Here is a 12,277-nt window from a genome sequence, read left to right as displayed (position 1 = left end):
GGGACTGCTGCTCCTTAGGACCTCCCGACTCCAGCTGGCCACCGCCGCCAGGGCCGGCAGCCACGGGCAGGAGAAGGAAGGCTGTAGGCTGCGGTGGGACAGAACTGTTGGACCGACCGGTGCCCTGGGTAACAGCCACCAGCTGCGTAGGCATGGGCTTTGTGCTTTATTAGGAGAGTGGACAGAGGCCTGGGGGAGCCCTTCTCTGACTGGCTTCCTCTTCTGAAAGGATGTCGGGAGGAAGAAGATGAGACCCAGCAGTGGTGAGAGAGGCAGCCGTTCTCTTCCTGGGGTGCTTTCCTCAGGTTCTGGCTTTTACCGATGTTCATGCCTGGGCCCCGGTCCAGCTGAGTCATGGTCTGGGTGCAGGACCAGGCATTGGCTGGAAGCCACTGCCCTTTTGAAGCTTCCCTTCCTGGGGTGCCCTTGCTCCCTACCTCCTCAGAGCACCCTGTAGGACCAGCTGTACACTAGACACTTAGAAGGGAGGGATTCTGCTTTCTCCCCTTCTGGCTTTACTTAGATTGGGCTTCCAGAATAAGTGGTTGGATCCCTTCTGTGAGGGAAGCAGCCTGCCTACCCAATGAGCTGTGGCCCCTTGACCTCCACAACCCTGGGTTTGGGAGGCAGAGACAAATAGCTAGAAGCACATCCCGCTGAACCCTATGTCATTTCTCGTTGCTCATACAACATTTCTTGTTGTTCATACAACAATATTTCTTGTTGCTTATACAACAATAGTTCTTTTAAAAAATTTTTTTAAATTAACATATAATGTCTTATTGGTTTCAGAGGTACCGGTCTGTGATTCATCAGTCTTACACAATTCACAGCGCTCACCATAGCACATACCCTCCCCAATGTCCATCACCCAGCCACCCCATCCCTCCCACCCCCCTCCTCTCCAGCAACCCTCAGTTTGTTTCCTGAGATTAAGAGTCTCTTTTGGTTTGTCTCCCTCTCTGGTTTCGTCTTGTTTCATTTTTCCCTCTCTTCCCCTATGATCCTCTGCCTTGTTTCTCAAATTCCGCATATCAGTGAGATCATACGATACTTGTCTTTCTCTGATTGACTTATTTCGGTTAGCGTAATACCCTCTAGGTCCATCCATGTCATTGCAAATTACAACAGTATTTCTTGTTGCTCATACAACGATGCGTGCCCTCTGTTACCCGCTGGCCAATGCTTAAGAGAAATCCAGGTGACCAACGAAATAAGCACAATAAGAAAGCGTTTCTCCCTTGCTAGTAACGAAAACACAGACTCCAACTAGACGAAAAGTGATGTGAAACAAGGAACAAATGAAGACTGGCGCCATGCCGGCAAGGTGCGGGGGGTGGGGGACAGGCCTGAGCTGCACCCCGCGTGGGGGCCGGTTTGGCAGGGCGGAACAGGCGTGCGGGAGGCCTCCTGAGCGTGCTTGGCTGCAAGAGGCAGCCTGGTGCACATGGTGACTCTGGCGTCGGAGAGGTGCTCGCTGCGCCGTCGCCGGTAACTGCCAAAGACGGGGGTGAACGAGGGTCTGCGCTTCTGGGTTATGCTGACCCGCGCAGCCGGTCATGCTCCCGTGTGGTGAGCACGCTCCCTATGCTGCTCACATGGAGCACAGTCTGTAGCATGTTGATGTGAAAAAGCCAGCAGACAACGATGTATGAAGTGTGACCACAATAAAAAAGGAAAAGCAGCCTGTGCACACCCTGCTACCCTTTGGATGCATGTGGGTGGTGGGATTGCCGGCAATTAAGGTTTCCTTTTGTGTTGATGTCCTTCCTAAATGGCTGTAATTTGCGTGTATTCCTTTGAGCCGCGGAGCATCTATGTTACTTCAGAGTCGGCAGAGGAAAGAGCGCACTGGTGCGGGACCGTCTGTCAAGGGTCGACTTGATGCTTCTGGGGCCTATCTGCGGGGGCTGCCGCAACACGGTACCAGGGCGGCTCAGCCAACCGAAACGTCTCGTGTCCCCGTTCTGGAGGCCCGAAGCGCAAGAGCCGGGAGTGGGCAGGGTCGGTCCCTTCCGGGAGGGGAGGAGCCGTTCCAGGCCTGCGTCCTCGGCATGTGGGCGGCAGTCCTCTCTCTGTGTCTGCCCAAGGCCTTCCCTCTGTGCGTGTCTGTTTCCAGTTCTCCCCTTTACATGAGGACGCAGTCCTGCTGGATTGGGGCCCACCCTCGTGACCTCGTGGTAACTGTCCCCTCTGTAAAGCCCTTGTCTCCAAATAAGGTCACGTTCCGAGGTCCTCGGGCTCAGGATGCCCACATTGCTTCTTGGGGTGGGGGGACACATTTCAACCCATAACACGTGGGTAGGCTAGCCGTTTTATAGGGGCCCTGAAACAGCCCTGAGTCTGCAGCCCCAGCCTGCACTGTGAGTAGGAGGCCTTCAATTGCCCGCTGACCGTTGACATGTTAGAAACGTGACAGGGCTGAGCTGGCTTCGTGGGCTGAGGACTGGGCCCCGCACGGGCTATCAGGAGTCTGAACAGAGCTGTCCGTTCCGGCGCTGGCGCGGCGCCGAGGCGGGGTGAGCAGCGGGCTGCGCCTCGGCGGGGAGACGGGGGAGACGGGGGAGACGGGGGAGACGGTGGGCGGCCTCCCCGGGACGGAGGCCAACTGCTGACTGGGCCTTTCGGAGCCTCCCGCCTCCACATCTGTAAAGTAACATCAAAGCTTTGGCTTCCGTGTGAGTAGCTACTGAGAGCTGGCTGTAGTTGGCACATACTTTTCCACAACAATGGACAGAGAAGAGGAAATCAGGTTTCAGTAGCAGTGCTTTTCGGGACGGGGGTGTGGATTCCCCAAGATTCTTTTTGTACCTTCTCCTCTGAAGCCACTGTTAGTTTATTCCATATTGCATATCACTTGAGTGCATGTTTTTATGTAGTGGCTTAATTATCTCTTCATGTAACAGCTGTAAGTAGCTGAGCATTGGGTTCTTTTTTTTTTTTTAAAGTTACTCTGCATTTCTAGAGCTCTGTTTTATATAACAGGTACTTTAAGTAGTAAATATTATGTCTGTTAATACACATCAGGGTTCCACCCCCTTTACTTCTCATTTTCTTCTTTTTCTCTTTCTCTTCATTCTTTCTCTCTCATCTATTGGAGGTCCTTGTTGAAGAAGAAAACAAACTGTCCCTATAGTTCTTGATAGTAATAAACAGCCCTGAGTATAAAAGCAAGTAGATCCAAATGGCTAGAATAAGTGTGGTGGAATAAGATCAGAATCCACTGTGGATTTAAGTGAAGGCTGTTCAAAATGCTTCTTTAAAACTAATTCTTGGGGCACCTGGCCGGTTCGGTTAGAAGAGCATGTGACTCTTGGTCTTGGGGTTGTAGGTTCGAGCCCCACGTTGGGTGTAGAGATTACTTAAAATCTTGGGGCACCTGGTTGGCTCAGTCAGTTGGGCATCTGACTCTTGATTTTGGCTCAGGTCATGATCTCATGGGTCATGAAATTGAGCCCCGCATCCAGCTCCACACCCAGCTTGGAGCCCACTTAGGATTCTCTCTCCCTCTGCCCCTCCCCCCCACTCTTTCTCAAAAACAAACAAATAAATAAATAAATACAAATAAAAATAGCCCCTAATTCTTTAGTGTCTATTATCTTGGTATTTAGGAATGAAGTGATAATTCCATGATCTATTTGATTGAAAGATCAATTTTTACCAGTGAGTTTACATTTTACAGCAGTAAATTTTTACTTGTGAGTTTAAAGACACACTCTCACTGTGTCTCTCTCTGTTAAATAAATAAATAAAATCTTTAAAGATGCAGTCAACAAACGTATATTTAGCAAGGCGCTACGGGGGACATAAAAAGTATGACAGCCTGTGCTTCTGGATGACCAACTACCGTTTAACATTTAATTGGAGTATATATAAAAGAGGAACTGAAAAGCTAGGAAAATACTTGAAATCGTTCCCTTTCAAATGTTCCCTCCTAAGCTTCAATGTTCCTCTGTCAACAAAGGAAATACTTCCTAATCCATTCTATGAGGCTTTCCTTACCTTCATTCCATGAGCATTACCTTGATATCAGAGCAAGACAAAGACATCACAGGAAAACTAGACCAATATCCCTTATGAATGTGGATCCAAAAATTCTTGATGGAAAAAGCATTTGACAAAATCCAACACCTCTTTCATGATAGAACACTCAGAAATCTTGGAATAGAAGGGAACTTTCTCAACACAATAAAGGGCATTTGAAACCCATGACTAACATTGCACTCATTGATTTTCTCCCTAAGATCAGGAATAAGATAAGGATGCCCACTTTTACCATTTCTACTCAACATTGTACTGGAAGTTCCAGCCACAGCAATGAGACCAAAAAAAAAAAGACATCCAATTAGGCAGCAAAAAGAAATATAAGATCTCTATATTGGAAAGAGGTGAAACAATCTCTATTTGCAGATGGCATGATCTTATATATAGAAAATCCTAAGGAATCCACAAAAAACTGTTAAAGGCAGTATAAATTCAGCAAAGTTCAGGATATAAGATCAACATGCAAAAAATTAGTTGTGTTTGTATCCACTAGCAATGAACAATTCGAAATGAAATCAAGAAAACAATTCTATTTAAAATAGCACCAAACAGAGCAAAATTACTTAGGAGTAAATTTAGCCAAGGAGGTACAAACTTGTCTGCTGAAAATGACAAAACATTGCTGAAAGAAATTAAAGATGATCTAATTAAATAATTAAATAGCAGCTTTGTTTATTATAGCCAAGGGCTGGAAACTATCCAAATGCCCATCAACAGTAGAAGAGATAAATTGGAGCAATATAGGGGCGCCTGGGTGGCTCAGTTGGTTAAGCGACTGCCTTCAGCTCAGGTCATGATCCCAGGGTCCTGGGATCGAGCCCCGCATCGGGCTCCCTGCTCTGCGGGAAGCCTGCTTCTCCCTCTCCCACTCCCCCTGCTTGTGTTCCCTCTCTCTCGCTGTGTCTCTCTCTGTCAAATAAATAAATAAAATCTTAAAAAAAAAAAATTGGAGCAATATAAAACCCTGCCATAATGTAACAGATAGCTTAGCTTACAAGAAATTCAATCACATAAAATGTGAAATTATGTTGTGGGATTAATGAAATGAATGGGGCAAGTCTATCTGACCACCCAAATCTGTTCTGATCCTGGCTGGAGTTTGGTGCCATCTAGTGGCAGGTGTTGCTCTGGCATAAAGCACTGATGAAGATTCTGGGTCCCATGGCTGGGACTTCCAGGACCGGGGCAGTAACTATGGGAATTTCCCAGTTAGTTGGGACTTGTTTTATTTACTTGATCTGGGGATATTGGGTTGGGAGAATACTGGGTAGACCCTCCCTCCATCTTGCTTCCTGAGACAAAGGTTATGCGCCTCTCCTTCCCGATCTCCTGCTGAAAGTAAAAACCTTAGTCTGCCTCTGTTTGAGAATGGAGGCTGGGCAGGGGAAGGGAGGCAATAACCAATTGGGTTATGTCTGATTTTCAGCTATTTCAGGTCTAATTGTGTTATCAGGTTGTGTTTCCTGTTTATATTCTTGTGCTATCATTTATTGGAGTATTATACAGCAGTGAAAATAATGAACTAGGGATATACACACCAGCTTGGCTGAATCTTTCTTAAGCCTTTTATTGTGAAATATAACACACATACAGCCAGGTGCACAAAATATAAATGTACAGCTTAGTACATTATTATAACATCAGTGTAACCCTCACCCAAGGTACGAAATAAAACATTGCCATAACTCCAGAAAGCCCCTTGTACCTTGTCCAAATCATGACTCTACTTCCTTCCTAGAGATAACCACCACCCTGACTTTTATGTTACTCTTTTTTTTCTTTATAGTTTTGCTACTGTTTTGGTTATCTATTATTATATAATAATTCTTCATTGTGGTCTTTTTCTCCTCTTCCTTCTATTGCCTTTAAAAAAACCACTTATTGAGGTATGATTGACATATGAAAAGCTATACATATTTAATGTATACAACTCAATGAGTTTGGGGATAAGTATACTTGTGAAACCATCACCACAATCTATGCCATAAAGTTTCCTCTTGCCGTCATCATCATCATCATCATCATTATGTGTGTTGAGAACACTTAACATAAGATCTACCCTCTGAGCAAATTTTAAGTATACAATACAGTATTTTTAGCTATAGACACTATGCTGTATAGATCTTGAGAATTTATCTTACATTACTAAAACTTTGTATCCTTTAACCATCGTTTCCCCATCTCCCTCTCCCACCAGGCCCTGGCAACCGCCATTCTACTCTCTGCTTCTATGAGTCTGACTATTTTAGATCAACATATGGAATCCTACAGTATCTGTCTTTTTGTATGTGGCTTCTTTCCCTTAGCATAATGTCCTCCAGATCCACCAATGTTGTTGCACATGGCAAGATTTTCATCTTTTTTAGGCCGAATGATATTCCATTGTATGTATGTACCATATTTTCTTTATCCATTCATCTGTTGATGGACATTTAGGTTATTTCTGTGTCTTGGTATTGTGAATAATGCTGCAGTGTTCAAACAGGGGAGTGCAGCTATCTCTTTGGGATCCCAATTTCAATTCTTTTGGATAAATAACCAGAAGTGGGATTCCTAGATCATATGGTGGTTCTATTTTTAATATTTTGAGGAATCTCATACTTTCCCCCATATTGGCTGTACCCGCTTACATTCTCACCAAATAATAGCCATCCTAACAGGTATGAGTTGATATCTCATTGTGATTTTTATTTGCATTTCCCTGATGATTAGTGAGGTTGAGCACATTTTCATGTACCTATTGGCCATATGTATGTCTTCTTTGGAGAAATGTCTATTCAGGTCCTTTGCCAATTTTAAAATTGGTTTAATTATTTGTTATTGAGTTGTATGAGTTCCTTGGATATTAACCCTTTATCAGATATATGGTTTGCAAATATTTTCTCCCATTCTGTAGGTTGCCTTTTCATTTTGGGATTGTTTCCTTTGCTGTGCAGAAGTGTTTTTGTTTGATGTAATCGCACTTGTCTATTTCTGCTTTTGTTTCCTGTGCTTTTGGTGTCACATTCAAAAAATTGTTGCCAAGACCAATGTCGAGGAGCATTCCCCCTATGTTTCCTTCTCATAGTTTTATGGTTTCAGGATTTATGATTAAGTCTTTAATCCATTTTGAGTTGATTTTTGTGTATGGTGGGTCCAGTAGGGGTCCAGTTTCATTCTTTTGATTGTAGATCTCCAGTTCCCAACACCACTGACTGAAGAGACCATTCTTTCCCTAGTGTGTATTCTTGTCACCCTTGTCAAAGATTGATTGACCATATATATGTGAGTTTATTTCTGGACTATTCTGTTCCATTGGTCTATGTGTTTATTTTTATGTCAGAACTACAAGTGGTTTATTGATGTTACATTACAAAGAATGACAATATTGTATTATCTGTATTTCTAGACTTAATGGCCACCCCATAGGAAGCATCTTTGGAATAGGAAAAAAGTTGTAAGAATTTGTTTTCCCATAATCATAAAGCTGTCATGCTCAGTCTGGGCACAGCTAATGCAACATTTTCCTCAACGCACAGGCTCCATTCCCTTTACCAACTACTTATAATATGCTTCAGTCACTCACAGGAGAAAAAACAGTGTCAGCGTCAATATTTAGCAGCTTTCAAAATACGTGTTTTTTTTTGTCTTGAATAAAAAGCTGAACTATTCTTTTAGTGCAGTAATTGCATATGGTCTTATTACTTCTATACACAAGATACGATCCTTTAACATTTTTGTAGGTAAGTCTGTCTCCCATTTTTTTGAAGACTCCCAAAGACTTTGAGGATTTTATTTTATTTTCAGTTTTTAAAAAGACTGTATTTAGGGGCGCCTGGGTGGCTCAGATGGTTAAGCGTCTGCCTTCGGCTCAGGTCATGATCCCAGGGTCCTGGGATCGAGTCCCACATCGGGCTCCCTGCTCCTTGGGAGCCTGCTTCTCCCTCTGCCTCTCTCTCTCTCTCTCTCTGTCTCTCATGAATAAATAAATAAAATCTTAAAAAAAAAAGATTGTATTTATTCTTTTGACAGACAGCGAGCATAAGAGAGCACGGGGGGCGGGGGGAGGCAGCGGGAGAAGGACAAGCAGACTTCCCGCTGAGCAGGGAGCCCAACTCGGGGCTCGATCCCAGGACCCTGGGATCATGACCTGAGCCGAAGGCAGATGCTTAACCGACTGAGCCACCCAGGCGCCCCTAGAGGAACAGAATTTTAGGATTTTATTTTTTCACAATAAAAGAAAAGGGCAGTGCCAACCCATGAGGGTCAGCCAAGCTGGGTAAGTAGATCCTCTGCAGAACTCAGTTCCTGGTGCAGGAAGCGATTTAACACCCTCCCCTCGCTCTCAGCTCTTAGAAAGGGATCTGAGAGGGATAAAAGCAGTAACTATCTGTATTACTTCATAGCCTAGGAAGGGAGAAAACAAATGTAAAAAAATACAGTCTAATAAAAATAGTAGAAGCCAAATACTTTCATTCCAGGATGTCTGCAAAGGAGAGATTCTATGGAGCCTGGATGCAGAAAAGGTCTCACTCCTAACAGAAAAAATAAATTGTGGACACTCACTCAAGGCCAGAGAAGCAACCACAAAGAGGAACTGGCTTTCTCAGGTCTCCTGGTGCTGTGGTTCAACAGCCTTTGGGGGACGGGGGAACCAGAGGCCAACACCATCACGTGTGAAAAGGCTACTATGGCAACAACATGATGGTCAGAAATCAGCTAGGGTTTGGGTTAGATGCCATTTAAATCCAGCCTGTACTTGCTTTCTTGTGAAGGGCTTGAGATGTGCAGAGGCATCTTAGACATGTGTAGGTGACCCTTCTTGTGGAAGGCAGAGAGGAGCCTCTTCTACTCATTCGTTTTCATTTCAGTTCACCATTTAAAGTAGGAAAGACACTGCAAGCTATGCCCACTAGCTTCTAGCTTGAACATGGCACTAATACCACACAGACAACTGAATGAATGACATTTTCCTGGTTCTTCCACGGGGCTTCTTTGGACTAAATAGGTGTGGGCTTGTTCGAGAAAAGCATATAAACACAGGGCCAGATTTTGTTAGTCTCGGTCCCAGAAAATTGGTGAAGCACTCTTTGGCTCTTGTATAATTCAATGACTGGCTTTGCCACATCCTTGTTCTGTCTTAGCCTGGCAGGCACAGCTTCAGGTTCATCATCCTCCTGCTGGACTAATGGTTCACCCATGATGTCATCAATCCCACGTACACCAGGTGGATTGAAGTCCAAGTTATATACCCTTCCACTAGGAGGGTGAATCCAACGTCCGCTGAGACGATCTTTGAGTGTTTCAAATGCAATGTTCAAAGTGATCACTATACTAGATCCAGTTCACAGATTTTGTCCAGGGCTTCAGCCTGAACTGTCCTAGGAAAACCATCCAGCAGCCAGTGCTGGCCGGGCCCGTTCTCCAGCTCCAACATCATTAGGCATGTGATCACATGATTTGGAACCAAAAGACCTTTCTCTAGGTACTGCTTTGCCATATCACCAACTTGGGTGTTGGCTTTGATGTTCTTCCACAAGAAGAGATGCTGGAGGCCAAAGCTCTGAGCGATCCTCTGGCACACAGTGCCCTTGGCCAAGCCAGGCGGCCCAAGGATGAACACGAGCAGGAGTTTGGAAGCCATTGCCTTTGCCAAGCAGGGAGGGGGCGGCCAAACAGGCAACCCGGCCAGCAGCCTTGGAGAAGCTCTGGGAACTTTTTTGCTTCTGCTTCTGCCCCTGACACTCTCTGCTCACGTGGGGACTCCTGATTGCTATAGCTTTGTAATATAATTTGAAATCAGGAAGTGTGATGCCTCCAGTTTTGTTCTTCTTGCTCAAGATTGCTTTGGCTATTTTGGGGTCTTTCGTGGTTCCATGTGAATTTTAGGAGTGTTTTTTTCTAATTCTGTGAAAAATACCATTGGAATTTTGATAGAGATTGCTTTAAATCTGTAGATTGCTTTGGGTAGTATGGACATTTTAACAAGATTAATTCTTCCAATCCATGAATATGAGTTATCTTTCCATTTATTTGTATCATCTTCAATTTCTTTCTTTAATGTTCTATAGTTTTCACTGTACAGATCTTTAACCTCCTTAAATTTAATCCTAAGTATTTTATTGTTTTGATGTGATTGTAAGTGGGATTGTTTACTTAATTTCTTTTTTGGATAGTATGTTGTTAGTGTATAGAAATGCAACAGATTGGGGCGCCTGGGTGGCTCAGTCGTTAAGCGTCTGCCTTCGGCTCGGGTCATGATCTCAGGGTCCTGGGATCGAGCCCCGCATCAGGCTCCCTGCTCAGCGGGAGGCCTGCTTCTCCCTCTCCCACTCCCCCTGCTTATGTTCCCTCTCTCGCTGTCTCTCTCTCTATCAAATAAATAAATAAAATCTTCAAAAAAAAAAAAAAAAAGAAATGCAACAGATTTTTGGGACGCTTGAGTGGCTCAGTCGGTTAAGCGTCTGCCTTCAGCTCAGGTTGTGATCCCAGGGTCCTGGGATCGAGTCCTGCATCGGGCTGTCTGCTCCATGGGGAGCCTGCTTCTCCCTCTGCCTCTGTCTCTCATGAATAAATAAATAAATAAATAAAAAGAAAGAAACGCAACAGATTTTTTAGTGTTGGTTTTGTATCCTGCAACATCACTGAATGCATTTATTAGTTCTAACAGTTTTTGGTGGATTCTTTAGGGGATAATTTTGCTGCTTCCTTTATGATTTGGATGCCTTTTATTTCTTTTTCTTGCCTAATTGCTCTGGACTTTCAGTAATATGTTGAATAGAAATGGTAAAACTGTGAGGGGGTGCCTGGGTGGCTCAGTCAGTTAAGCGTCTGACTTCAGCTCAGGGTCCTGGGATTGAGCCCCACATTGGGCTTCACACTCGGCAGGGAGTCAGCTTTTTCTCCCTATGCCCCACTCCCACTCATGCGTGCTGCGTGCTCTCTCTCAAATAAATAAATAAAATCTTAAAAAAAAGAAATGGTAAAAGTGGGCATCTTTGTCGTTTTGTTTCATTTTGTTTTTTTTGTTTCTGATCTTAGAGGAAAAGCTTTCAACCTTTCACCATTGAGCATGATACTGGCTGTGGGCTTGTTATAGATCACCTTTATTATGTTGAGGTACATTCCTATAACATAATTTGTTGAGATTTTTTTTTATCATGAAAGGATGTTGAATTTTGTCAAATGTTTTATGCATCTATTGAGATTATCATATGATTTTAATCCTTCATTCTGTGGGTATGGTGTATCACATTGATTGATTTGCAGATGTTGGACTATCCTTGCATCTCAGGGATAAATCCCACTTGTTCATGGTGTATGATCCTTTTAATGTGCTGTTGAATTCAGTTTGCTAGTATTTTGTTGAGGATTTTTGCATCTATTAGAGATATTGGCCTGTAATTTTCTTTCTTTCTTTTTTTTTTTTTTGGTAGTATTCTTACCTGGCTTTGGTATCAGGAGAATGTTACTTCCTAAAACAGTTTGAGATCATTCTTTCCTATTCAATTTTTGAAAGCGTTTAAGTAGGATTGACATTAATTCTTCAAATATTTGGTAAAATTCACCAGTGAAACTATCTGGTTCAGGGCTTTTCTGTGTTAGGAGGCTTTTGATTACAGATTCAATCTCCTTACTCATTATTGATCTGTTCAGACTTTCTTTTTCTTTCTGATTCAGTCTTGTTAGGTTGTGTGTTTCTAGGAACTGATCCCTTTCTTCTAGGTTATCCAATTTGCTGACACAGAATTGTTCATAGTAGTCTCTTAATTATCCTTTTGTATTTCTGTGATATCAGTTGTAATGCCTCCTCTTTCATTTCTGATTTTATTTTTTTGAGACTTCTCTCTTTTTTTCTGAGTCTTAGCTAAATGTTTGTCATTTTTGTTTATCTTTTTTAAAAAAACAGCTTAGTTTCATTGATCTTTTCTGTTTTTTTTCTTAGTCTTGGTTTCTTTTTTTAAGATTTTATTTATTTATCTGAGAGAGAGAGAGAGAGTGAGAGAGAGTGCACAAGCAGGGGGAGTGGCAGAGGGAGAAGGAGAAGCAGGCTCCCCATGGAGCAGGACCCTGGGATCATGACCCGAGTCGAAGGCAGAGGCTTAACTGACTGAGCCACCCAGGCGCCCCTAGTCTTGCTTTCATTTATTTCTGTTCTAATCTTTTTTAAAAAAATGTTTATTTATTTATTTGACAGAGAGAGAGAGACAGCGAGAGAGGGAACACAAGCAGGGGGAGTGGGAGAGGGAGAAGC

At 43.5% G+C, this 12,277-nt stretch overlaps 1 pseudogene; it reads right to left on the bottom strand.

Moving 5' to 3' along the window:
• Positions 1–8,942: 8,942 nt before the first annotated feature.
• Positions 8,943–9,667, bottom strand: LOC110574455 (annotated as a pseudogene).
• Positions 9,668–12,277: the final 2,610 nt, after the last annotated feature.

Source organism: Neomonachus schauinslandi, chromosome X, assembly GCF_002201575.2.
Source record: "Neomonachus schauinslandi chromosome X, ASM220157v2, whole genome shotgun sequence".
NCBI lineage: Eukaryota > Metazoa > Chordata > Mammalia > Carnivora > Phocidae > Neomonachus > Neomonachus schauinslandi.
The sequence above is the reverse complement of the archived record's forward strand: the minus strand, read 5'-3'. Positions and strand labels throughout refer to the sequence as shown.